This window comes from Oncorhynchus mykiss, chromosome 9 (assembly GCF_057628025.1).
Source record: "Oncorhynchus mykiss isolate SJ-2025 chromosome 9, ASM5762802v1, whole genome shotgun sequence".
In the NCBI taxonomy this organism is placed as follows: domain Eukaryota; kingdom Metazoa; phylum Chordata; class Actinopteri; order Salmoniformes; family Salmonidae; genus Oncorhynchus; species Oncorhynchus mykiss.
The window spans coordinates 30993537-31005670 of NC_143030.1; positions in this window are offsets into that span (position 1 = coordinate 30993537).

Sequence of the window (12134 nt, forward strand, 5' to 3'; positions counted from 1 at the left end):
TTATTTCGAAACAATGTCCCATTCAAACATATTTCAACTATAAGCGACCCCAATGGCCGCTTTATCATATCATAGTATCATGTTGTTCCTTTCACTCCCCGAAAAGTCACTTCCACCACTGTTGGAGCTCATTGAATCATTTGGAGAACTCTCTGGGTACACCGTAAACTGCCCCCTAAAGGCAACTTAAACCTAGACTTTATTAAAAATAAAACTTTTAAAATCGCAAAAGACAAAATCAAATATTTAGCTGTTGCTCTCCCTAAGGATTCAAAATGTATTTATAAATGGAACTATCTCAACGTGATAGAAAAGTTGAAGCACAACATTGAGATCTGGAGAGTGTTGCCTTTTTCTATGGTTACGCTCCCCAGAGTCCTTTTTATCGCTTTCAGAATCTGCCTGTTTTTTTAACTAAAGCTTTTTTTCAAATCCTTGGATTCTATATCATCCTGCCTTTTGTGGAGGGGAAACAAAATACACCCACCGTATCTAAAAAAAAAAAACACTAAGTTGAGGGGCCTAAGCCTGACACATTTTCAGCATTATTATAGCAGCAAATGTTAGAGCACTGGTTTATTTGACAGCATGCCTGCATGCCAGCATGTCCTGGTGTGGTAGATCCCTCTTTCCCTCAATGGCTCGCTATTGAACAAGATACACACAACACCTCTCTTCCCGCGCTTATTTTTTCATCAATGAAATCCCCTACAGGCAATAACTTTATGCAAAAAAAAGTATAATTGGTATCAGCACACATATTCCTTATACAGTATGTCAAATATCAATAAAGGGTGGTGCCGATTTCTGAAGAGCAATGCTGTCTTCAGTTTTTCCTTTCTGTTTTTGTTTTTTCTGCCTTCTGTCAGTGAATGGGGTGGGGGGTATTATTGATGTATTGTTTGCTGTTAATTATCTGTCTGTTTGTAAAACTGAAAATTTATGAATAGAATATTTTTTGTGTTGGGGGATAACGGAGTAATGTAACGTGTTATATATATTGTCTTTACCAAATTCATGCTGTAACTCGTTTCCTGTTATAAATTGATTGCTCAAAGTAGCCTTATGTTCTGAAACGATGTTGCCACAGTAAGTCAATTCATTGTGGTTATGTCAGCATTCTAATGTTTTTTTTACAGTTTACTGTACAACTTCGATTAAACGGTGAGTCTCAAATAGCGGCCTGTTCCTTTTAGTAGCCGGGCAACGGCACACATTTCAACAAATAAACACCAATTTGAAGTAAACGGCTGGTCTAAATGAATTGTTACCATTAATTATCATGAATTGTTTACGAGGTTTACTGTTTGCTTTGTTACATTTAAAAAATTCACTAGTGACTCAAAAAAACAATATGGAAATAATCAATTTTTGTCGACAGTAAGAAACTGCAAGCATTAAACTATTAACTATGCAAATTAGCAAAAACTTTGTCGATTAAGGAAATAGATGCCTGGCTCAAATAGAAGCCTGTCTCTAATAAGCACCTGTTGTGTTCAGTGATTTAATCAAATTAACGCCCGGGCTATTAATTGAATTTCGAGGCTGCAAGTAAACCTATATTGTAGCCTAAAGTCCAGGCCATTTCAGAAAAGTTCGAAAACATTTTCTCCGGTGATGGACATTTAATTTATCATTGCTTTGATAAGAACAATAAATATTTCAGATATTGGTGTTTTATTAGGCTACAAGCTATTGTCACAGAGACCTGGTCGCACTATTTTAATTCTGCTTGGAATGATTCAATCCTAATCTCCGAACTTTGATTGAAGGTAATTACTTTTCCAAATAGCTAATCCCAACATTGGGTAGAAGTAGGCATAATAGCAGTAGAAGTACTCTAAGGTAGTAATATTGACTGTTGTAGATAGGTAGGCTCTGTGTACACTAGCACAAGATGCCGCGCAGTGAAACACCGCTTCCCATTCATTTTCAATGGACGGAAAGCGGTGAGAAGTGGAGAAGGCAGGGGGGACCTTTGGGCGGTGCGAACGTGGCGTGGGAGGCGGTGATAAATATAAACTTTATCACCGCTGGGCGATGACCAATCATATCGAGTGGTTCCCATGACGAATTTGACGCTATGCAACCCAAGGCTAGGGACTTTCTTCAGCAAAGATGTCTGAAAAAATAGTAGGATGGAAGCAAATGAAAGTGATTATAACGTCATAACGAATCATGGAAAAAATGTAGAGTTGAGAGCAATATGTTAGTTAATGTAGAGACAAACGATTATGCATATTTTTTTATTCATAAAATTAATTTACGAAAATTGCGATTTAGCAAGCTAGCTGACTAGCTAACATTATTGTGCAATGGAGTATACAAATACCTGTATGCCTATGGATGTGTAGCTAGCTATGTAGCCGATCTGTGTATGGACCCTAAAACGTTTGGTATGCATATTAGTTCAGGACCTAGCTATGAACCCCAGCTATCATAGCTAGTTGTATCAACTTCAAAACATTATGAATGACATTAATGAAGCCTATGGATTGAGTAGAATATAATATAACTTTGTGCCAAGGATGCAAGTCGTATATACATGTAGTTATTACCATGCATGAGATCCCCACATTGTAGCCTGTACATTTAATATACAGTTGTGGCCAAAAGTTTTGAGAATTACATAAATATTAATTTTCACAAAGTCTGCTGCCTCCGTGTCTTTAGATATTTTTGTCAGATGTTACTATGGAACACTGAAGTATAATTACAAGCATTTCATAAGTGTCAAAGGCTTTTATTGACAATTACATGAAGTTGATGCAAAGAGTCAATATCTGCAGTGTTGACGCTTCTTTTTCAAGACCTCTGCAATCTGCCCTGGTATGCTGCCAATTAACTTCTGGGCCACATCCTGACTGATGGCAGCCCATTCTTGCATAATCAATGCTTGGAGTCTGTCAAAATTTGTGGGTTTTTGTTTGTCCACCCGCCTCTTGAGGATTGACCACAAGTTCACAGTGGGATTAAGGTCTGGGGAGTTTCCTGGCCATGGACCCAAAATATCGATGTTTTGTTCCCCGAGCCACTTAGTTATCACTTTTTCCTTATGGCAAGGTGCTCCATCATGCTGGAAAAGGCATTGTTCGTCACCAAACTGTTTCTGGATGGTTGGGAGAAGTTGCCCTCGGAGGATGTGTTGGTACCATTCTTTATTCATGGCTGTGTTCTTAGGCAAAATTGTGAGTGAGCCCACTCCCTTGGCTGAGAAGCAACCCCACACATGAATGGTCTCAGGATGCTTTACTGTTGGCATGACACAGGACTGATGGTAGCTCTCACCTTGTCTTCTCCGGACAAGCCTTTTTCCGGATACCCCAAACAATCAGAAAGGGGATTCATCAGAGAAAATTACTTTACCCCAGTCCTCAGCAGTCCAATCCCTGTACCTTTTGCAGAATATCAGTCTGTCCCTGATGTTTTTCCTGGAGAGAAGTGGCTTCTTTGCTGCCCTTCTTGACACCAGGCCTTACTCCAAAAGTCTTTGCCTTACTGTGCATGCAGATGCACTCACACCTGCCTGCTGCCATTCCTGAGCAAGCTCTGTACTGATGGTGCCCCGATCCCGCAGCTGAATCAACTTTAGGAGATGGTCCTGGCACTTGCTGGGCTTTCTTGGGCACCCTGAAGCCTTCTTCACAACAATTGAACTGCTCTCCTTGAAGTTCTTGATGATCCGATAAATGGTTGATTTAGATGCAATCTTACTGGCAGCAATATCCTTGCCTGTGAAGCCCTTTTTGTGCAAAGCAATGATGACAGCACGTGTTTCCTTGTAGGTAACCATGGATGACAGAGGAAGAACAATGATTCCAAGCACCACCCTCCACCCTCCTCCGTTATTTGAACTCAATCAGCATGACAGAGGGATCTCCAGCCTTGTCCTCGTCAACACTCACACCTGTGGTAACGAGAGAATCACTGACATGATGTCAGCTGGTCCTTTTGTGGCAGGGCTGAAATGCAGTGGAAATGTTTTTTGGGGATTCAGTTCATTTGCATGGCAAAGAGGGACTTTGCAATTAATTGCAATTCATCTGATCACTCTTCATAACATTATGTAGTATATGCAAATTGCCATCATACAAACTGAGGCAGCAGATTTTGTGAAAATTAATATTTGTGTCATTCTCAAAACTTTTGGCCACAAAGGTGCAGTTCATGTATTTTAAATTTTTCAGTCATATCCAATACCAGGAGTATCAAATTCCAGCCTTTGAAATGCTGTGTCTGCATGTACAGTATGTATTACAATTATACACTTCAACAGTGTTTATCAATCTTGGCCCTGGGACATCAATGGTTACACATGATTTAACTAGTTAAAGGCTGATTTGTAATTGAAATATACAATAATAGAATTTACAGTATACTACACTTCCTATGCATCATGTAAATACTCTAAAACCGGTTAATCTCAATATCTAATTTCCTTAATCTGCATTGATCTGATAAACACAGGATAGGTGTAGTATTTCATCAAATGAGAGACTTAATTTCAACCAGTAGAGAATGTGAAATGCTTTACTGAAAGAAGTTCATTATCCATGTGTTATAAATACATGCACTACAAATGTTATAATTGTAAATTCAATCTTTACTTCAATGCACATCTGTTTTGCATTATAAAAACAGAGGAAGAAAGAGGTGGCAAGAGAGGTGTAAAAGACAGAAAGGGAAAGAGGTAAGTACATAGGAGCAGGGAAGGCAGAATATGGTTAATGAATCACAGTGCTACCCGAATATTCTCTCAGTTCATCACAATTACATAATAGTGTCTCTAGTCAGCCCGAAGGTTAAATTAAGAGCTGGTGAGGTGGCGATGACGGGATTGGGGGTTGGCATCCTCTCTCACATCAAAACATACCTACAGACGAGAGACAGATGGAGAGAGAGCATGTTTAAGCCTTGTGTTTTTTTTTTATTCCGACACTGTCAGTCTGACACTGTCATAATTAGGAGGTGAAATGCAAAACTGACCTTGGATCATTAACTCTGGGACTACTGCATCTCTATCTGTATTTCAATGTAAAGCATATTTTTAATAATACTTCCTGTTGGAAGTGGATGCAGAATACTATATGCTGAAAAACATGAACGGACAGACGAGGACAAACAATATAGCATAATTATAGAAATAATGAAGTGTCTTACTATTTTCAATGCTTGACACTCTTGCATATTCTATGAAGGTAGAAGGAGCCACAGTTGTACACCTGAGGCTGCTTACTGCACAACACAATCCATCAATCAGATTGATACATGAGTGTGTAGGTGTGGGTTATAGGGTGTCTAATTATTCAAAAGAAATTCAAATAGCCTAAGACAAAAACAAAAATGTGCAACCCTTTGAGTCCCCAGAACCAGGACTGAGAACCACTGCTCTTCATTGGGACCTATTCATCTGTAGACAGGCTTTCAAAGCTCTTTGTATCTGAGGACAGAACACCTCACGAGAAACAGACTTCATTATATTCAAATTAGACCGCATTGAATATCATGTTACTATTATATCCGTCCTCACTTCTAACCTACTTTGTCACTTTGACAGTTGGAGCTGCTGTCCTTTCACCCTCCTCCATGGCTGTTAGCTAGCTACCTACAAATGCATTTGTAGTTTTTTTTACAGTGATAAATACATTAAGATAGCTAGCTAACATGAAGTTAGGTACAGTAGCTGGTGATATTTTATTCACTTAGCCAGCTATCTATACAGTATGTAAAGTTGGCTAGCTAGCTACCTTAGCAGCTCATTTGAGTTAGCCTGCACTGTAGCTAACGTAAACTCACCCCATTCCGTACAAATGTGCGCAACCTCAACATTCAAACAGGGCTACAAAGAAAACTAATGGGACTGTAGCGACTGTGTTGACTTCAAAATCGGGGGTGTGAACTAGGTTTCTATTCAAGTGTTGATCGACATGGTAATAGCTCTATAGTATTGGAGAAAAGTTGAAAAAACGGACCCTCCGTTACATCGTGACGTGTCATGTCATAACGTACAGCACGCATAAAGCAACTATTTCTGTCTTACAATCTCTCTCCACCAGGTGGAGCACTTCTCTCATCCTTTAAAAACAAGAAATGGACAGTGACGGGGGTAAGGGGGGATACCTAGTCATTTTTTGGGTCTTCATTGCATGCGACCATCATTCTCAAAGCCGCTGTTTATTTCTAAGTTCACTTTAGCACCGCCCTAAAAACCCGATTCAAATTCGACACAAACCTTAAAATAGGTATGTAATGACACATTATATAAACTCTTTATAGTGTTTTATTTACATTTTAGAGGCAATAAGGTGATAAGTTGGACAGATCGAGTGAAAAAAAGCAATTTTCCCACACAACATCTCTCCTTCTCACTATCACGCATTAGTTTCGCTTCCCCACCCGCCATTTTTTTTAAAGACCCGACGGGGCTCATTGCCTTGCTTGAATTATGCAGAAACGGACAGCGTTTATGTCATGTAATTGATTCTGTTGGAAAGGGGAGAAATTGTGCTTTACAATGGTATTGACATTACAGTTGATCTGGAAGTATTACGTTTTGAGGCGCTAAAATTAGGGCAATTGTACGGACCAAGGTGATGTACGAGTTTACGTGAGTTTACGTTAGTTAGCCATAGTTGTTGTTTTTTAAATTTTCTAAGTGTATTTACTTACTTGAATAGGTTTTCCCAGCCATGTGGATGATTGGAATCAGGGCTGCAAAGTTTGTTTGTCACCAGAGCGTTTTAGGGCATACAAACTTGCTATGCTGAATTCTTGACGCACAATCGAACATGCTGCCATATGCTCCCAGCACGCCCACAAACGAGCCACACTTGGCGGCCTAAACAGCACGCAGCAATTTACCACTTGCTAGTGAACACGAGCCGTAAGTGACGGACTTACCATTAGGCAGAAGAGGCAATTGCCCCTTAGGCCTCACATCATCAAGGGGCCACGTGAGCTGGGCATAATAAAAATAAATAAAAATAATAGCAATAAATAATTACTCCGCTGATCCAAACTTCTCACAGTAGCTGGACAAAGATCCAATATAAATAGAATGTCCACTCGCTGTTATACTGCTCCCGAATCGAAAAAGTATGTGAACCCTTTGGAAATACCTGGATTTCTGCATAAATTGGTCATAAAATTTTATCTGATCTTCATCTAGGTCACAACAATACACAAACACTCTGTTCAAGGCATGGTTCCCATCAGGCAACGCTTCTTGTGAATATCAAACTCAAATTTTGTGAGTGTTTTTTACAAGGCAAAGCAGCTCTAACCAACTTCTCCAATCTCGTCTCACTGATTGGACTCCAGGTTCGCTGACTCCTGACTCCAATTAGCTTTTGGAGAAGTCATCAGCCTAGGGGTTCACATACATTTTCCAACCTACATGGTGAATGTTTAAATGATGTATTCAATATGGACAAGAAAAATGCAATAATTTGTGCGTTATTAGTTGAAGCACACTGTGTTTGTCTGTTGTTGTGACTTAAATGAAGATCAGATGAAATTTGATGACCATTTTATGCAGTAATCCATGTAATTCCAAAGGGTTTACTTACTTTTTCTTGCAACTGTATGTTTTATGAACATAATCGGAGCCGTCTTACAGATCAGATGACAATCACACATCACAGAAGTTGCATTGCAAAAGCACCATGGACGTTGTCACCATAAAACCAGGAAGGTGAATCATTCTAATAAGTTTGGTTGTAATACGATTAAACAAAAAACAAGCAATCAGTATTTATTTATTTTAAACAACAAAATGTAACGTAAACTGTAATGATATAATAAAATTGCCAGTAAAAAAAAGACACGCATTGCTGTTGAACCAGCTTTCATTATATTAGGCCTAAGGCAGGGCTTGGCTTTTGAACATAGGAATTGGATAACAAGGTATTTTTACAGGTTACAGATAACTTCTGAATACGAGGTTCACTGGTATTCATCAAGGTTGTCGTCTTTCGTTTCATGATGGACATGGACACCTAGCCGACATCATGGAGGGGGTTTTAAGCACGTCCAAAACAGGACCTGCATGGCTAAAATAATGTGGGCCTGCCTACAATACATAGATGAAAAGGGGAATGTGGGCTCACTGTTTAACTCCTCTCAAACGTGATATTTTAATAAAGCTTTGGTGATTAAAATGGATTTCCAAGCTGTCTCAGGAGCCAGTCTTGACTACTGCTTTGGGCAGACAAACAAAAGCCTTCATTGAGAGGAGGGGAGGCTGTGCTTGGTTTTTAATCATATCAAACTAAATGGGGAAAACAAATGTTTTTAATGTTTCTAAATACGAAGTATACATGCACCAAAAGCACGTTAGGCTACTCTTATTCCATGAGCATATAGCTTTTGGATGGTCTTAAATATCCTCATCAGCACTGCCTGAAATTAGCACTTTGGATCATGTTTTTAAGGACACACCTCTAATATTTCCACCCCCTTAGCACAATCGAGCTGATATAAGACGAGTAAATTGCCGAACCTGGCATTAGGACCGAAAAATACTCTTTATCGACGGTGATGTTGCAGCGGCAACTGGCGCCCGAGGAGAGAAGCATCCTCCGTAGGGGTGTGTACAGTAAGTATACACATTTGTTACAGCCAGACTTTTTTTTTGTATCCCTCCGCACCCCTCCCCAACGACCACTTGACCTTTACTTGAAGATAGGCACATCTAAATTCCATCTCCCGCATTCACCTTGGAGAACGTTTTAGGGCTTTGCCAAGGATTTACAGATAAAGGGAGAGCTCACACCTGGGCATCTCCTTCTGTGTCAGGGGCTTGGAAGTCATGCTACGGAAGAAAGCGTTCACTAAACAGTATCCGGCGGACTAGAAAGACAGGTCTTTTTCATAGTCATGGCCATCCTAAGGGTTCACATTTCAGTTATTGGTATCTGCTAAATGTCAGAGCGTACTTAATATTTATTATTACGTGTCTGAGGTGGCCTTTTACATGTGACATGAAGAGGTATGCATTACCAGGAGGTATAATTCATAGTCATTGTGCTACATATTCACTGTACAGTGTCACCTAAATAAGGCCTGGGCCCATATCCACGAAGCATCTCAGAGTAGGAGTGCTGATCTCAAATCTGTACATATCATCTTAATCATAATAATCTAAAAGGCCAAACTGATCCTAGATCAGCACTCATACTTTGAGATGCTTTGTGGATATGGGCAATGTGCTACAAAACACGGTACAGTAGAACACAGTATCATAGAACCACAAAGCACAGCACAGTTAATTGGGGGATTGCTACAGGCACAGCCCTGTATAGACCTACTCTGAGGGGTAAATGTCAGTTGACATCTACAACCTAGTGCATACATGTTGAATAATAATGCCTCAATCTCCATCCTCTCACCCACAGATCTGTACCCGGTGTCTACCTGGCGTGGCATATACCCGCTGGCAGGTGAGAGTTTAATTAGAAATCCTGGCATTTCCATGTGAATGCAGCATGCCCCCCCCCCCCCCCCCCCCCCCCGCCAACCTTCCGAAACAGTACTTACCTAACACGCATTATACAAGTCATCATCACAACACACAGGGGAAACTATCCGGGGCCAGGGTAGGCTTCTTTCATCAGAAATGGTTAGTGCCCACCTGCCTGCTGCGTCTGTTGGCTTATTGAACACATGGCAGGCAATGGGGTTCAAATGCTATGCAGACAGAAGCCTTTGTAAATGACCGTTGTAAATCGATGGTGGAGAAGAGGAGGAGAGGGAGGACGTGGGGAGGGATGATGGCTTTGAGAAAGGCCCAGGGGGGAGAAGCATTTATTTAATGGTTATCATTACCAAGTCTGTAGTCGCAGTGATGAGGTCTCTCCTCATGTCTTTATAGGCCTACACCACTGCATGTTGCCTGTTGCAATTATTATGGTGTCTTAGCCTCCTTTATAGTGCTGAGGAATGAGAGAGTGAGGAGAGAGGGGGACAGATAGAACGAAACAGTAAAGGAGAGAGAGAGGGAGAGAAGATAGAGGGATAGCAGAAGGGGACTTGGTAAGGGAATAGAGAGATAGAAAAGAGAGAGAGATTGGGAAATATAATACTGTGAAAAATAAAGTAAAAGGTCAAATACAAGGTCGTGTATATTAATGAGGAACAGAAGGAGTGTACAAAAGCTGAAGAACATACACAGGTACTTTCCACAGGTGCTGGAGATGTAGGTAATCGCCAACACACTGTTGCGCATGCTCCCAAGTGATTTTATTTATGACAAAGTTTCCAACCTTGGGTCTTCATCAAGCAACCATATCCCAGGTGGGGGGTGGAAGGTCCTATATATAGGGGCAGTACTCAGTGAGGTAAAAATATATAACATTAGTTCACAATGTTAACATTCAATGCATAGAAATATATGATCATACACAAGGAATGGGATCAATATTTACAGTGATATATATATATATACTTTTTTTCTTTACCTTTATTTAACTAGGCAAGTCAGTTAAAGAACAAATTCTTATTTTCAATCCAGCTCGGGGGTTTGAACTTGCAACCTTCCGGTTACTAGTAACGCTCGAACCACTAGGCTACCCTGAAGTTGTAATTTTAGATACACTTTAGCCAAATACATTTAAACTCAGTTTTTCACAATTCCTGACATTTAATCCTAGTAAAAATTCCCTGTCTTAGGTCAGAATAACAGTAGAGAGAATGATTTATTACAGCTTTTATTTCTTTCATTACATTCCCACTAGGTCAGAAGTTTACATACACTCAATTAGTATTTGGTAGCAATGCCTTTAAATTGTTAACTTTGGTCAAATGTTTTGGGTAGCCTTCCACAAGCTTCCCACAATAAGTTGGGTGAATTTTGGCCCATTCCTCCTGACAGAGCTGGTGTAACTGAATCAGGTTTGCTGGCCTCCTTGCTCACACACGCTTTTTCAGTTCTGCCCTCACATTTTCTATAGGATTGAGGTCAGGGCTTTGTGATGGCCACTCCAATACTATGACTTTGTTGTCCTTAAGCCATTTTGACATAACTTTGTAAAGTATGCTTGGGGTCATTGTCCATTTGGAAGACCCATTTGAGACCAAGCTTTAACTTCCTGACTGATGTCTTGAGATGTTGCTTCAATATATCCACATAATTTTCCTGCCTCATGAAGCCATCTATTTTGTGAAGTGCACCAGTCCCTCCTGCAGCACAGCACCCCACAACATGATGCTGCCACCCCCGTGCTTCACGAGTACATTGGCCACGTTTGTAATTACCCTCCAGAACCTTGTCCAAGAAAGTTTCCCTTTTCTCTGGTGGATAATCACTGTTTGGGGTCTTTTAAAGACCATACGTGGGGGATATTTATAGATAGGTTTCAATTGTGGGTCAGTATCAATAATGTCCCAGTGCTTTCTGATAATGTCCTTACAATTCTTTCCCCAGTGGTGAGTATCGGGTGAAGGATGAGGGGTTGAAGGTGTTTGGTTGAAGGCTTTCCAACTGTGTTAGCCCATCAAAACGGTCATTGGCATGTTTTACCCAATTGTCTTTGTACCCCCTTTCCTTAAACCTTTATGTGAGGTCCGTGGCCGGTTTCTGGTAAGAAGAATCAGAGCTGCATATTCTTCTTATGTGGCTGATCTGACTTCCAGGGAGACTTATAATTGGACGTGGATGAACGCTGTCACCTCTAAGGAGGGTGTTCCTGTCCATAGGTTTCCTATAGAGAGGGAGGTTTTGTCCTAAATAACCATCACATCAAGAAAACTGATTTGGGGTAGGTCATAATTAATGGTGAAACGAAGGTGCTCATTCTTCCTAGATCCCTGCATAGATCGCTAAAATGGCATCCATATAGCTCAGAATTAGGAGAATATGGGAGAGAAAGGGGTTAAGGTCTGGATTCAGCAACACCTTTCTCAAACATTCCTAGGTATAGGTTAGCATAATTAGGAGCCATAGTGCTCCCCATCGCTGTTCCTTTGGTCTGGAAGAAAAAGTATCCTCTGAAGAGAAAATTGTTGGAGGTGAGTACCAGTTCAGTCCACTTAAGTGATAAGGCCAGAGAAGCCGGTGTTTGGAGGATATATTGGTTCGTCGAGGTCTGGCAAACCGTGCCAATATATCCTCCAAACACCGGCTTTGAGGGCATAAT